Below are 14657 nucleotides of genomic sequence, written 5' to 3'. Positions count from 1 at the left end.
ACTGACTTGCAAATTGTGGGTCCACATTCATTTCAGAATGTGTTGCATCGTGTAAATGATCCTCATCTGCCCAGTTTTCAGAATCTGTGTTTTGATCACTATCTACATTGCTTTGCAGCATGACTCTTTCCTTTGGTCCATGCACAATGAGTTTTGTTTTCCTCACTGCTTCCTTTTTCTCACTTCTCTGCATGTTAAGACTTGATTGTTTCAGATTTTGAAGCTTTCTAGCCTTAGGATGAAACACATAAATGTGTTTGAACCAGGCAAGGTCTCCATCAAATGGAAACTGATAGAACATCAACACTCCACAACTGGGTATGTCTTCCAAATTTAAGTTGAAGTTGTGTTCAATGATAGTAAGTAGAATGTTCCTTCTTGTTCCACTCAGTTTTTTGGCAAAAGTAAACACCTCATACAGAGCTGCACTGGTTATTTCACAGGTTTTAAGTTTTTCTTTTGGGTGGCATTCGTCCACATACAGGCTTAAACCAATTTCTCTGCAATGACCTCTTAAAGTTGGAAAAAAAAACTCTATTGCAGGGTATTGGTTTGTACAGTTTGCATCAGCAGAGACAGGGTCAGTCATGGCATGTAAATGGTGCTGAAGCATGTCATGTCGCTCAAAAGAATCTGTAAGAAGCATCTGGTTTCTGACTTGGGTACACATACAGTGTGGAGTATGTTTTTTTATGTGTTCTGAAAAACGGATTTTTAACAGGTTTAGAGTGCTGCTGGCTTTTCTTGACTTGATTACGCTAAAATCATGCCAGAGTTGTTTTCCAAAGGCACTACGAAGGTGCACGGTATTCAGATTCAGATCAAAATTATACTCCAGTATGTCAGTCATGAAATATGTTGTGGATGACATCAGCCATGAGGCAAAAGTGAGAAGTTCAACCATGAGGCCATTGGTCAGAAACTTGGGGTCAATGTTTTGTTTTACTCCGGATCCTACGTTGAAATCAATGCCCAACTTCTTACATCTTGAGTAAGAATACAGTGGACAATGTTCTTCATGAACTGAGAGGATTTGCTTAATACGATTAGATCGCAGTTTCCACAGAATTGAATTAAAGTCATTTTGTTGATCAGTATCATTGGTCCTGCTTACATTGTGATCTGTAACAGACTGCTCAGAGGGAGTGTAGTCTGCTTCTAAATCTGAAGTGGTCTGGTAATGCAGCTGATTTAGCACAGATGGATGGTTTACGTGTTTGTGAGTTTGTGAGGGTACACAGTATTGTAGATTCACTATGTCATTTGCAGCAGGAATGTGCCTAAGAATGTTTTGAAAGAGGTCAGAGTCTACACTTTGCAAATCAAGATCAAAGTTGTGTCTGAGGATATCAAAACAAATCTGCTCAAATGATCCACATAGCTTTTCTGCAAAGATTGTGATTTCGGTCATTGCTCCTTTAGTCAGTTTGTTGATGTGGAGTTTTTGATTTGGCTGACCGTCGCTAACATATAGCTGCAAACCAATGTCCTTACAGAAGGGATATTGATCCACACTTTCCTGTTGAGCTGTTCCATCTTCAGCATGTGAGCCAAGATCAGCATTAAAGTGTGAATCAAGAGGAACATCAAATGCTCCTGTTCCTGTCATGCAGCTGAGTTCAAAGTTTCCCTCATCCACGTTCTGATTTTCCATATCTACTGCTGACATTGGAACAGGAAGTTCAAACACCTCTTTTGAGAATTTGACAGTATCCTCACAGTTTTGAAGCTCTCTTACTCGTGTCATCATTTCACATGAAAAAACATGTTTATGGTTTTCACTCTGTAGGCCAAGGTCAAAGTTGTTTTCGAGAATGTCCATGATGAATTCTGACTTTGATGAATTCATAGCTAAGGCAAAATGAGCAACTCTGAACAGATAAGAATATATCAGTTGGTCAGGATGGAGGTTCTGCTTTGGTGCAAATCCAACATCGAATTCTAGATACTTCAGCGTCCTACACTTCAAAAACTGATGCGGTTTCATTTGAAGAATTTGTTTTACACATTTAGCACGCAACTTCCACATGTTGATCATTGATCCCATTTCTTCCTGTTTCATGTCACATTCATTTGGTGCAGTTGTTGGAAGGAGCTTCTGTTGTTCGTCTCCTTGCTGTTTGGTTTTATCAAACTGACTTGAAAATGGTGGGACCACATTTATTTCAGAATTTGTTGCATCCTTTAAGTGATCCTCATCTGCCCAGTTTTCAGAATCTCTGGTTTCTTCAGATTCTACATCACTTTGCAGCATGACTGTTTCCTGCTTTCCCTGTTTCCCTTGTTGCCTTACTGCTTCCTTCACATCACTTCTCTGGTCGACAAGACACCATTCTTTCCCATTTGGACATGTTACTGACCTTTCTTGAACAACATAAACTTTATTGAACCAGGAAAGACCTCCATCAAATGGGTGATGTTTGAAATGTGGCGTAAAATGCTTGGAAGGTTTCCGCAGGTCAAAGTTGAAGTTGTGAACAAGGATATCTAGAATAATCCTGGGTCCTGTTCCACACAGTCTTTTGGCAAAAGAAAATAGCTCTAACATAGCTGCAGCAGTTATTTCATGTGTTTTAAGTTTTTCGTTTGGATGGCTGTTGAACAAACCGAGGTTTAAACCCACTTTACTGCACTCACGGTAGCAGCTGAAGAAGGAATCTGATGTTTGGAATGTAGAGACTGGCTCCATTACATGTCTTTGATTTGTAGAGTCTGCATTACCAGAGTCTGTGTCAGTGATGACATGCAGATTATGATGAAACATGTCATTTGGCTCAAAAACATCCTTAAGAAGCATCTGGTTTCTGTCTTGGCAACACTTGGAGCAATGTGGAGTATATTCCTTTATGCATCCTGGGCCAGGGATTTGGATCGGGAGTTTTTTAAGAGGGACTGATCGCCTTTTTATATTAATTTTCATAAACTGTCTCCAAAGTTCTTCTCCATAGGCACTGCGAAGGGGCTCAGTGTTCAGATTTAGATCAAAATTATACTCCAATACCTCAGTCATGAAATCTGTTTCCGATGACAGCAGTGCTGAGGCAAAAGTGTGAAGTTCAACCATGACTCCATTGGTCAACAACTTTGGATCAAGATTTTTTTTAATTCCACATCCTACATTAAAATCAATGTCCAATTTCTTACATCTTGAGTAAGAAAACAGAGGGCAATGTTCTTCATGAGCTGAGAGGATTCGCTGAATACAATTAGATCGCAGTTTCCACAGCAATGAATTGATGTAATGTTGTTGTTTGGTGTCAGCAGACATCCTCCTGTTTTGTTCTGTAGGGGCCCAGGGAGGACAAACACAGTTTTCTTCCAAGTCTGTATTGTTTTGGTATTCCAGTTCTTTGAGTACAGATGCATCCCTTACGTTACGTTTACTGTCCTTATAGTGGGAGGGTACATAGCATGCTAGATTCACTACATCATTTGCAGCAGGAATGCGCCTAAGAATGTTTTGAAAGAGGTCAGAATCTACACTTTGCAAATCAAGATCAAAGTTGTGTCTGAGGATATCAAAACAAATCTGCTCAAATGATCCACATAGCTTTTCCGCAAAGATTGTGATTTCGGTCATTGCTCCTTTAGTCAGTTTGTTGATGTGGAGTTTTTGATTTGGCTGACCGTTGCTTACATATAGCTTCAGACCAATGTCCTTACAGAAGGGATAGGGATTCACACATTTCTGTTGAGCTGTTCCATCTTCAGCATGTGAGCCAGGCTCAGCAACAAAGGGTGAATCAAGAGGAACATCAAATGCTCCTGTTCCTGTCATACAGCTGAGTTCAAGGTTTCGCTCATCCATGATCTGATATTCCATATCTTCTGATGACATTGGAACAGGAAGTTCAAACACCTCTTCTGAGAATTTGACAGCATCCTCACAGCTTTGAAGCTCTCTTACATGTTTCATCATTTCACATGAAAAAACATATTTATGGTATGCACTCTGTAGGCCAAGGTCAAAGTTGTTTTCAAGAATGTCCATGATGAATTCTGACTGTGACGAATTCATTGCTAAGGCAAATTGAGCAACTCTGAGGAGAGAAACATATCTAAATTTGTCAGGATGGAGGTTCTGCTTTGGTGTAAATCCAACATCGAATTCTAGACAGACTGCCATTTTCCAATGTATCCTCTCATGCTTGCTCATTTCAAAGAGGATTTGTTTTACACGTTTAGCACGCAACTTCCACATGTTGCTCTGCGATCGAAATCCTTCTTCTTCTAGGTCACATTCATTTGTTGGAGTTGCTGGAAGGAGAATCTGTTGTTCAACTCCTTGGTGCTTGCCTTTATCAAACTGACTTGCAAATGGTGAGACCACATTAATTTCAGAATTTGGTGTGTTGTGTAGGTCATCCTCATCTGTCCAGTTCTCTGAATCCGTGGTTTCAACAGTTTCACTATCACTTTCCAGCAGTGTTCTTTCCTTTTTTCTTTGCATCATCAGTACTCTTTTCTTTACTGCTTTCTTTCTGTCACTCCCCTGCATGTCAAGAGTCCATGTTTTCTTCATGGCATGTTTACTAAATCGTTGATCCAATGCATAAAATTCATTAAACCAGGCAAGGCCTCCGTCAAATGGGTCATGTTTGAAATGTGGAAATAAGTGCTTGGAAGGTTTCCGCAGGTCAAAGTTGAAGTTGTGAACAAGGATATCTAGAACAATCCTGGGTCCTGATCCACACAGTCTTTTGGCAAAAGAAAACAACTCCAACACAGCTGCAGCAGTTATTTCATGTGTTTTAAGTTTTTTGCTTCGATGGTCGTTGAACAAACAGAGGTTTAAACCCACTTTACTGCACTCACGGTAGCAGCTGAAGAAGGAATCTGATGCCTGGAATGTAGAGATTGGGTCCATTAAATGTCTTTGATTTGTAGAGTTTGCATTACCAGAGTCTGTGTCAGTGATGACATGCAGATTATGATGAAACATGTCATTTGGCTCAAGAAAATGCTTAAGAAGCATCTGGTTTCTGTCTTGGCAACACTTGGAGCAATGTGGAGTATATTCCTTTATGCATCCTGGGCCAGGGATCTTAATAAGGCTTTTTTTGACGGGGAGTGTTCGCTTTTTTCTCTTAATTTTCATAAACTGTCTCCGAAGTTCTTCTCCATAGGCACTGCGAAGGTGCTCAGTGTTCAGATTTAGTTCAAAATTATACTCCAATACCTCAGTCATGAAATCTGTTTCGGAAGACAGCAGTGCTGAGGCAAAAGTGTGAATTTCAACCATGACTCCATTGGTCAACAACTTTGGATCAAGATTTTTTTTAATTCCAGATCCTACATTAAAATCAATGCCCAATTTCTTACATCTTGAGTAAGAAAACAGAGGGCAATGTTCTTCATGAGCTGAGAGGATTCGCTGAATACGATTAGATTGCAGTTTCCACAGCAATAAATTGATCTCATGTTGTTCGGTGTCAGCAGACATCCTTCTGTTTTGTTCTGTAGGTGCCTGGGAAGGACAATCATTGTTTGCTTCCAAGTCTGTATTGTTTTGGTATTCCAGTTCTTTGAGTACAGATGCATCCCTTACATTACGTTTACTGTCCTTATAGTAGGAGGGTACATAGCATGCTAGATTCACTACTTCATTTGCAGCAGGAATGCGACTAAGAATGTTTTGAAAGAGGTCAGAGTCTACACTTTGCAAATCAAGATCAAAGTTGTGTCTGAGGATATCAAAACAAATCTGCTCAAATGTTCCACATAGCTTTTCCGCAAAGATTGTGATTTCGGTCATTGCTCCTTTAGTCAGTTTGTTGATGTGGAGTTTTTGATTTGGCCGACCGTCGCTTACATATAGCTTCAGACCAATGTCCTTACAGAAGGGATATTGATCCACACTTTCCTGTTGAGTTGTTCCATCTTCAGCATGTGAGCCAGGCTCAGCATCAAAGTGTGAATTAAGAGGAACATCATATGTTCCTGTTCCTGTCATGCAGCTCAGTTCAAGATTTCCCTCATCAACAATCAGATATTCCATATCTTCTGATGACATTGGAACAGGAAGTTCAAACACCTCTTTTGAGAATTTGACAGCATCCTCACAGTTCTGAAGCTCTCTTGCTTGTGTCATCATTTCACATGAAAAAACATGTTTATGGTATTCACTCTGTAGGCCAAGGTCAAAGTTGTTTTCAAGAATGTCCATGATGAATTCTGACTTTGATGAATTCATTGCTAAGGCAAAAAGAGCAACTCTGAACAGACAAAAATATTTCAGTTGGTCAGGATGGAGGTTCTGCTTTGGTGCAAATCCAACATTGAATTCTAGATACTTTAGCTTCCAAGCATTGTCTTTCATCAAAAGGTCATGTTGTTTCATTTGAAGGAGGATTTGTTTTACACGTTTAGCACGCAACTTCCACATGTTGATCATTGATTCCATTTCATCTTGTATCATGTCACATTCATTTGTTGGAGTTGTTGGAACGAGCATCTGTTGTTCATCTCCTTGCTGCTTGCTTTTATCAAACTGACTTGTAAATGGTGGGACCACATTTATTTCAGATTTTCGTGCATTGCTTAGGTCATCCTCATCTGTCCAGTTCTCTGATACATCAGCTTCTACATCACTTTGCAGCATGACTGTTTCTCTTTGTATCTGCAGTTGTTTTTGACACATTTTCTTCCTGTAAGGAAGTTCTTCCGACATGTCCTGAAAAGCATAGGCTTTGGTGAAGTGTGACGTTGAAGTTGGAGGAATGTATGTTTGATTTTCATCTTCGAGATGACTGCTGTCATCAGACTGACTGGAAAATGGTTGATCTGTGTTTGAAGTAGATCCCTGGAAAAAGTTCTCTTCTCTTTTTAAATCAGACTTTCTTCTTTTAGTTACTTCCTCATTATGATTTAGTGAGGCCTCTAAACAGGACTGTCGTGGTCGTTTTAAGGGGTTTGTCTGAAAAGAAAATGGTTCATTTTCAAATTGTAGACCCAATTTGGCACTGGCAACGGCAAATTGTTTTCTCCTTTTCAGCAGATGTAATATTGAGGACCAAATTTGTTTTTGTGCCTGCTGACTTTTGACATCAAGTTCAAAATTATAATCTAAGACATCAAGAACAATGGAGCTGTAGGATGCATTCAGCAGTGTACTGAAGTCTACAAGTTCTAACATGACTGCTTTTGACAACAAATCCGGATCAAGGTGCTGTTGTGACTCAAGGTCAAAACTCAAACCAATCTCTTGACAATAGGGAAATAAGAGTGCACAAGCATCTGCTTTCATGTCTTCTGTTGCACCTAACCACTCCATTTGATCTTCATCACTGTCATCAGCATGGAATCCATCCACCTTTTCTGTTTTGGCTTCATCTTCTCCATAATCAGTCTCCATTAGCTCCTGTAAACTGTCAGACTGGTGCTCTGCAGATCCCACATTCTGTCCATTTTCAATACTGTTTGTACATGAAGGTACACGCAATGTATCAAAAAGAGGAAAAGCTTTGTGTTTGTTTTGAAGAGGTGTTCTGATAAGGTCTTTGATTTTAAGCAGAATGCGTTTTGTAAAATCAGCCCGTTGTTGTTCGTTTTCTATTCCAAGATCAAAATTCTTCTCTAAAATGTTTGTGATCAAATGCCTTTTACTCTCCTTAACTGTTTTTGCAAAGTCACAGACCTCTAGAACAACACCATTTGTCAGTAGTCCTACATCCTTTTTCTTCTTTGTGGTGGATCCAACATTAAAATCCAAGCCTATTTTATTGCTACAAACAAATGGTTCTGGGTTTTTTGAATACTTCCTTACATGCATGATGCGCCATTGCCACACGGTGTTGGCAAAAATCCCTTTCCTGTTCAGATTGCAGGGGTCCATTTTGTCCATCTTCAACGAGCCAGTCAATATTCAATCCCTGTATTCAGCAAAAAAGAAAACATTTAAAGGATTAAGCATTTTACCATTGTCCACAACATAGATGTAAGGATGTTGTGTTTAAACTTGTTACAAACCTTGTAAAGCTTAGCCAAATCTTGCTCCAACATGTCTGGCCTTCAGTCCTTGTATACTGCATGGGTGTATATCCAACTGATGATAGAGTGGCCTGGATACAAAATAAAACAGCCTTAGCACCATGAACACAGCTAAATTTTAGCCCAAACTCACTTGATATCAAAAATGGATATTCTTGCCTTAGCACTTTAAGACTTAAAACATATACAATTAACTTTATTAGGTTTGTATAATCATGTACTTCAGGGATGGATTATTAAAACAGGTTTACCAGACCAGGGCAAGGGGCTCAGGGGGCCCAGAAACCCAAGCCTGTGCACTACTATTAAGCAGACCGAAACCTTTCCTAATATCACTACTAAGGATGTAAACAGTTAATCGACTTGTCAATAAGAATTTGATCGATTAAATTACATTAGTTGTCAATTAACTGCCCCAGCACTATTTCTTTGATATGTAGTGATGAAGAAGTCTCGTAACTCCCGAGTAGCAGCCTCAGTTTCGCAGTTTTGCTCTCTGTACTTTGCACAGAGGAGTTCTGCCTAAACACACACAGGCATGCGCACAGCAGAGAGACAGAGAGCGCACGTCGAAAACTGTGTCAAGCGACGCGCTGTCTGTGGGAATGTTATCAGCAGCCTAGCCATGCTGGTATATTGATGGTGTTTGTTTTCAGGTGCTGCGTGATCTCTGTGTGCATGTAGCAGTGCTCCGTCAGAATATAGTACCAAAATAGATCAAAGTGGGAGACTGCCACGTGTTAATCTGCATTTTCATTTGTGCTCGCTGTGAATACGCAGGTCACATGAAGTACTTGGAGTTTCTTTCTTTCTTTTTAATCAGCATGCTAGTTGAACAGAACATGTGTTCTCAGATTAAAGGAGATTATACGCCCTGCTGTTTTACTTGTAAATAGCCCTCTAGGTTAATAAAAGATAATATTTTTTTAGCTTTCTATTCAGGATTTATTTTATATTCCTTATGTTTAACATGCAACAGCCGAGCCAGTGAACAACTTATTTTCATGTTAAAGCAGCCTACATATTGTATTTAGTTTCTTTCAATCACAATTGATTTTGTTATACTAGCCTACATAAATGTCATTGTCTGTACTGTATCCCTAATGGTACAGCAATGGTACTCATTAAGGAATATGACATGCAATTTTTATTTATGAAGCAATGTTTAGCTTTTAATCTTAGTGAAACAGGGAAATATAGGCCCAGGAAAATCACCGCTTATCAATTAATCGATAAGGTCATTCAACTGTCCATTAATGAATTAATCGATAATTTGCATCCCTAATCACTACCAAGTTATCCATCCTGATATATTTATGCACCCCTGTAGCCAAGTAACACTGGTTCTGTTATGTGATATACCACCATAGGGCCCTCAATGTTATAGCATGAGCTGTTTCTGGGTTTTTTTCTTTCTGGGTCCAAGGGCCCACTAACTAATAATCCATCTCTGATGTACTTTACTTCGCCCATTTATCAAACAGAATGGATTTTTAACTCTAAATCACAAATTTGTGAATTAATTCACAGAAAAATTATATTTTGTCATTATAGTAGTGGCTTGGTAAAGAAACACAAAAAAACCCTGCATGGCCTCTGTTGCATGTAGGAATCTGGTGTTTGCCACATAGGGATAACTTTTCCCATAGAATCAGAAAATTCATTTTTTTCCCTATCTATATAAAGTGGGGTTATCATAATTGCTGCAAATCTGATTGAGACATGGAGTGTCAGGATTTACCTCCATGTGACCTGGAGGTTACATTATATGATGAATGCCACGAAACAACTTGGTACAGGATAGGTGGGATATCTGATATCAACTAGAAAAGGGCATTTCCTGAAGAAAATGCAAGTTTGATTGCTGCAGCTGAAGCATTGCTTTGAATGCTGATGTGAAGGATTGCTCTGAATTGCTGGAGAATTAGAGCAATTCAGAGCTTTGTATGCCTTTGTGTGTCAGCCTGTCACCATGGTAACAGCAGAGAAGACCTTAAAAACCACTCCAACTTTGAGAGCCTGGCGTGCGGAAACGATTCAGAATTAGAAAATTCTGAATACAAGTTTGACAGAGCAGCATCTAATGAAAGGGCTCTCGCATAGACAAAAATGACACCAAAATTGCTTTATATTTGAAAAATTATAATTTTGAATTGAAAAGAACTTGACCCGGAATGCCCTCTGTGAGATGAACATTTTGATAGTTGAATGGCTGAAATCGGTCAGTGTATGCTGAAGATACGCTGCGCCAAAAAACGTACGGAAGAATAAAGAAGAAGAAGAAGAAAGAGGGTGAAGAACAATAGTTTGATTGCCTAGCAATGGCAACTAGGCAACCAAACTAACAAGATCCAGGTCTGCTCTGCTGAGGTTTTCATTCTCATGAAGGAATGCAAGGAAGGTCAGTGAGTTACATGTACACTGCTGGTTTCTGTATTTACCACACTCGAAAGAGGCCTGACTGCGAGAGGCACAGACACGTGTTACAGGAGACTGATCTTCCAACTGTTCTGCATGAGAGAGTCCTGCCACACATGGAGCATCACTGTAGCATCGTTCCTTTACAGTTTCAGCATAAGACACTGCCGGCATGCAAGAATTTTGCTGATTTCCTTGAACAATTTCAGCACTGGATTTTACAGAATCATTTTCTCATCAAAGGAACTTGCTAGGCAACCAAACTAATAATAAAGACGTAGAAGAACGAGAGTTTGGTTGCTGGGCAACCAAACTAATAAAGACGTAGAAGAACAAGAGTTTGGTTGCTGGGCAACCAAACTAATTAGTTTGGAAAATATTAAACATTTTCCACCCTCAAATTAACATGGGAGTCAATGGGAGAGCCCTTCAAAACCATGCCTTCTGCAAAATGCTACTCCTCAAATATTAAGTTAGAGAAACCATTCGAGGCTTAAAATACTTCCAACATCTTGGTCTTCAAAACTTGCATACAGAATTTGTAAATTCAGCTTCAAATGGCCGGGGATTAAAGATGAAGTGGTTTTTGAGGTCTCTTCTGAGTTTAACATTAGTGTGTATTGCGTGGAATGTTGGGAGCTAGAGTGGGTGAGTCATCACTCAGAGTGGAGAGAGGCTGAGGAGATGCCTAAAAAAAATCTCTCTAACCTGCGCTTAGACCTGCAGCGTCCATCTCACTGAGGTAATTTGTATATCAGTTCGAAGGAAAACTCGTTGGCTTTCTTATGGTGTCCCTCTTAAAACTCCACACCAAACCATTTTGCCCTGAAAGTCAGCTGTTCGGGGAGAGTGCCAGTCATTCCTCCATTGCATTAGGGAGTGTCCCCAACCCACCCCCCGCACACACACACACTTACACAGACACACACTGATTTTCAAAATAAAAACCCTCAAATTCATTACAGAGCTAACTAGTGCTAGCCACCCCTACAAATTATACATCAAATCGACCGGCTCGGTCAGGACTACTACCCTCTGAGGTTTGGTAGCGATCGGACAAACGGTGTTTGAAAACATCCTGAAAAACTGCGATCAACCCTCCCCACAGGCATCAAATCACTGTCAAACTTTGAAGGCATGGCGTTTGGGCATGCTTTCACACAGAACCTTCATTCAAAATGTAAAATGTAGATAAACATCAGACCTCTGACATATTGAGGCGCCATGTCTGTGCCACTTACCATATTTACAGGCAAGCCGCTTAAGCTGACACACCCCTCCTCATAGGAAATAATGGAAAACTGGTGAGATCCCTGACAAAACCCAGTCAACTTTGGAAGCCTATCAGTCTGGCATGCCTCTACACAGAATATTCATTTCAACTTTAGACAACTCGGTAGTAGTTGGACTTTATCATATTGAGTCCTCATGTTCATCTGTTTTGCCCAACTTGTCCTTATGGCTGCTTAAGTTGCATCCACATCTTTAGGATTTCCCCGTTCAAAATGAATGGAGAAGCTTAGGGCCTATTAAACCTTATATAAAACCAATCAGAAACATTGTAAAACCATGAAATGTCATCAGTGAGACGTGGTGGTGCTGAGGCTATGAGGTTTTGGCAAGTGGGATGGATGGACCGGCAGCAGAGTGTGGGCGAGCGCGCATTGGCCCACTCAAAATTTCTTGTGAAATTTTCTAGTTGTCATTATTATTGAAGGTTTCCGGGAATGTCCTGAATGAGCTGAATCTTTTGATGTTTGAATGGTTTGAATGGTTAGAATCGGCCCATGCATTCTGAAGATATGCTGAGCCAAAAAACGTACGGAATAATAAGACGTAGAAGAACAAGAGCTCTTGTTATTAGTTTGGTTGCCAGGCAACCAAACTAATAATAAAGACGTAGAAGAACGAGAGTTTGGTTGCTGGGCAACCAAACTAATTAGTTTGGAAAATATTAAACATTTTCCACCCTCAAATTAACATGGGAGTCAATGGGAGAGCCCTTCAAACCATGCCTTCTGCAAAATGCTACTCCTCAAATATTAAGTTAGAGAAACCATTCGAGGCTTAAAATACTTCCAACATCTTGGTCTTCAAAACTTGTATACAGAATTTGTAAATTCAGCTTCAAATGGCCGGGGATTAAAGAAGTGGTTTTTGAGGTCTCTTCTGAGTTTAACATTAGTGTGTATTGCGTGGAATGTTGGGAGCTGGAGTGGGTGAGTCATCCCTCAGAGTGGAGAGAGGCTGAGGAGATGCCTAAAAAAAATCTCTCTAACCTGCGCTTAGACCTGCACCGTCCATCTCACTGAGGTAATTTGTATATCAGTTCGAAGGAAAACTCGTTGGCTTTCTTATGGTGTCCCTCTTAAAACTCCACACCAAACCATTTTGCCCTGAAAGTCAGCTGTTCGGGGAGAGTGCCAGTCATTCCTCCATTAAGACATAATGTAAAACCAAAAACAGAGAAGCAACATCTTTCACATCCCAGACATAAAAATCGTACCAGTTGTAGAGCAACTTCTTGTGATTCTGACGGTATCCTTACTTTTTGGCCGATGGCTTCGGTTTGGACAAAAAGAGAAGTTGTTTGGAGGGTGGTTTTACATAGGAAATGCATTAGGAGGGGGAAAGAGAGAGCTGCAGTTAGGAGCAGCTGATAAACATTCCGGTTGCCATGGATGCAGGCAGGCAGGCAGGCAGGCAGGCAGGGCCGTTACCATGGTGACAGACTGACACACTAGAAGCATACAAAGCAGCCATATTTGTAGTCTTTATCAGACTTTAAGCATTATATCTGTCATATTGATCATCCTTCAGCTGTATACCACTTTTCCACATTCAAATCACACAGCCTGAGCTTCTTATAGTCTTATGGTATTATTCCAGCCTCAGACCTTTCATATGGTATACTCACAGGCTATTCTTTAAGGTCGTGACTTCATACTGTTCTTGTCTTCAGCTGTTTCTCTTTCATATCTTCATAATATTAAAACATTTTCTACTTTTCCAAATAAGAGCTTCATCTTTCAAAATTCTTAACTGTGTTTCAGCAAATTAAGTTCAGATTGCAGATTCTCCAGCAATTCAGAGCAATCGTTCACATCAGCGTTCAAAGCAATGCTTCAGCTGCGGCAATCAAACTTGCATTTTCTTCAGGAAATGCTTTTCTAGTTCTTATTATTACTCTCCATCTTCCGCCCAAATTTCGGCGCGTAACTAGTTAAACTAATAATCCTACAAACGAGGACGAGGCTTTACTGCCTTGGCGATCAGGGGTGCTATCGGACAAGACACATTCCATTTACATCATGAGAAGATGCATCTATGTGGATATTTCACAATGACACTTTAGTATAGTCACTGCACAATGCACTGTTTACTTCCATCTTGCAGTACTTTGCACACCAGTACCACCTCACCGATCCATGTGGAACCTGTTACACTCTGAATATCAGGGTCTATGTTTGCCACTACAACCACCACTCATGTTCTGTTCTGTTCATTGCATGTCCGTAATGTCATGTCAATTTATAGCCTTACCTTTAGATTACATTATTTACTTTGTTTACTTGACCTTATTTTCTCCTATTAGGCAATCAAACTATTGTTACATACATTGACCGATTTTAGCTGTCTCTGTCACAGAGGACATTCCGGGTCAACTTCCAAGTTTTTTTTCAAAAGCTACAGACTCCATTTTAGTCTTAAAATGCTCATTAGATGCTGCTCTATCAAACTTGTATTTAGAATTTTCTAATTCCACACGCCAGGCTCTCAAAGCTGGAGTGGTTTTTGAGGTCTCCTCTGCTGTTACCATGGTGACAGGCTGACACACACACACACACACACACACACACACACACACACACACACACACACACACAAAGGCATACAAAGCTCTGAATCGCTCTGATTCTCCAGCAATTCCGAGCAACTCTTCACATCAGCATTCAAAGCAATGCTTCAGCTGCATCAATCAAACTTGCATTTTCTTCAGGAAATGCCCTTTTTCTAGTTATTATACGTTTTATGTGTGCACCAATCAGTAAGGCACATTCCTAGTATCCTCTTCACTTACATGACAATAAACACGATTCTGATTCTGATAGCCATCAACAAGTTTTCCAGGTCTTCCAGGTTTCTTCTTCTGGCTCTACAATCAGAGTGGTTACCGTTATCAGCTTGGTATTATCCCTCATTCAGGTAAACAGATAAGGTTCATCTAGACTACTGTTTGCCTATTATAA

The sequence above is a fragment of the Parambassis ranga genome, chromosome 24, assembly GCF_900634625.1.
Source record: "Parambassis ranga chromosome 24, fParRan2.1, whole genome shotgun sequence".
In the NCBI taxonomy this organism is placed as follows: Eukaryota; Metazoa; Chordata; class Actinopteri; family Ambassidae; genus Parambassis; species Parambassis ranga.
Note: the sequence above shows the minus strand (reverse complement) of the source record.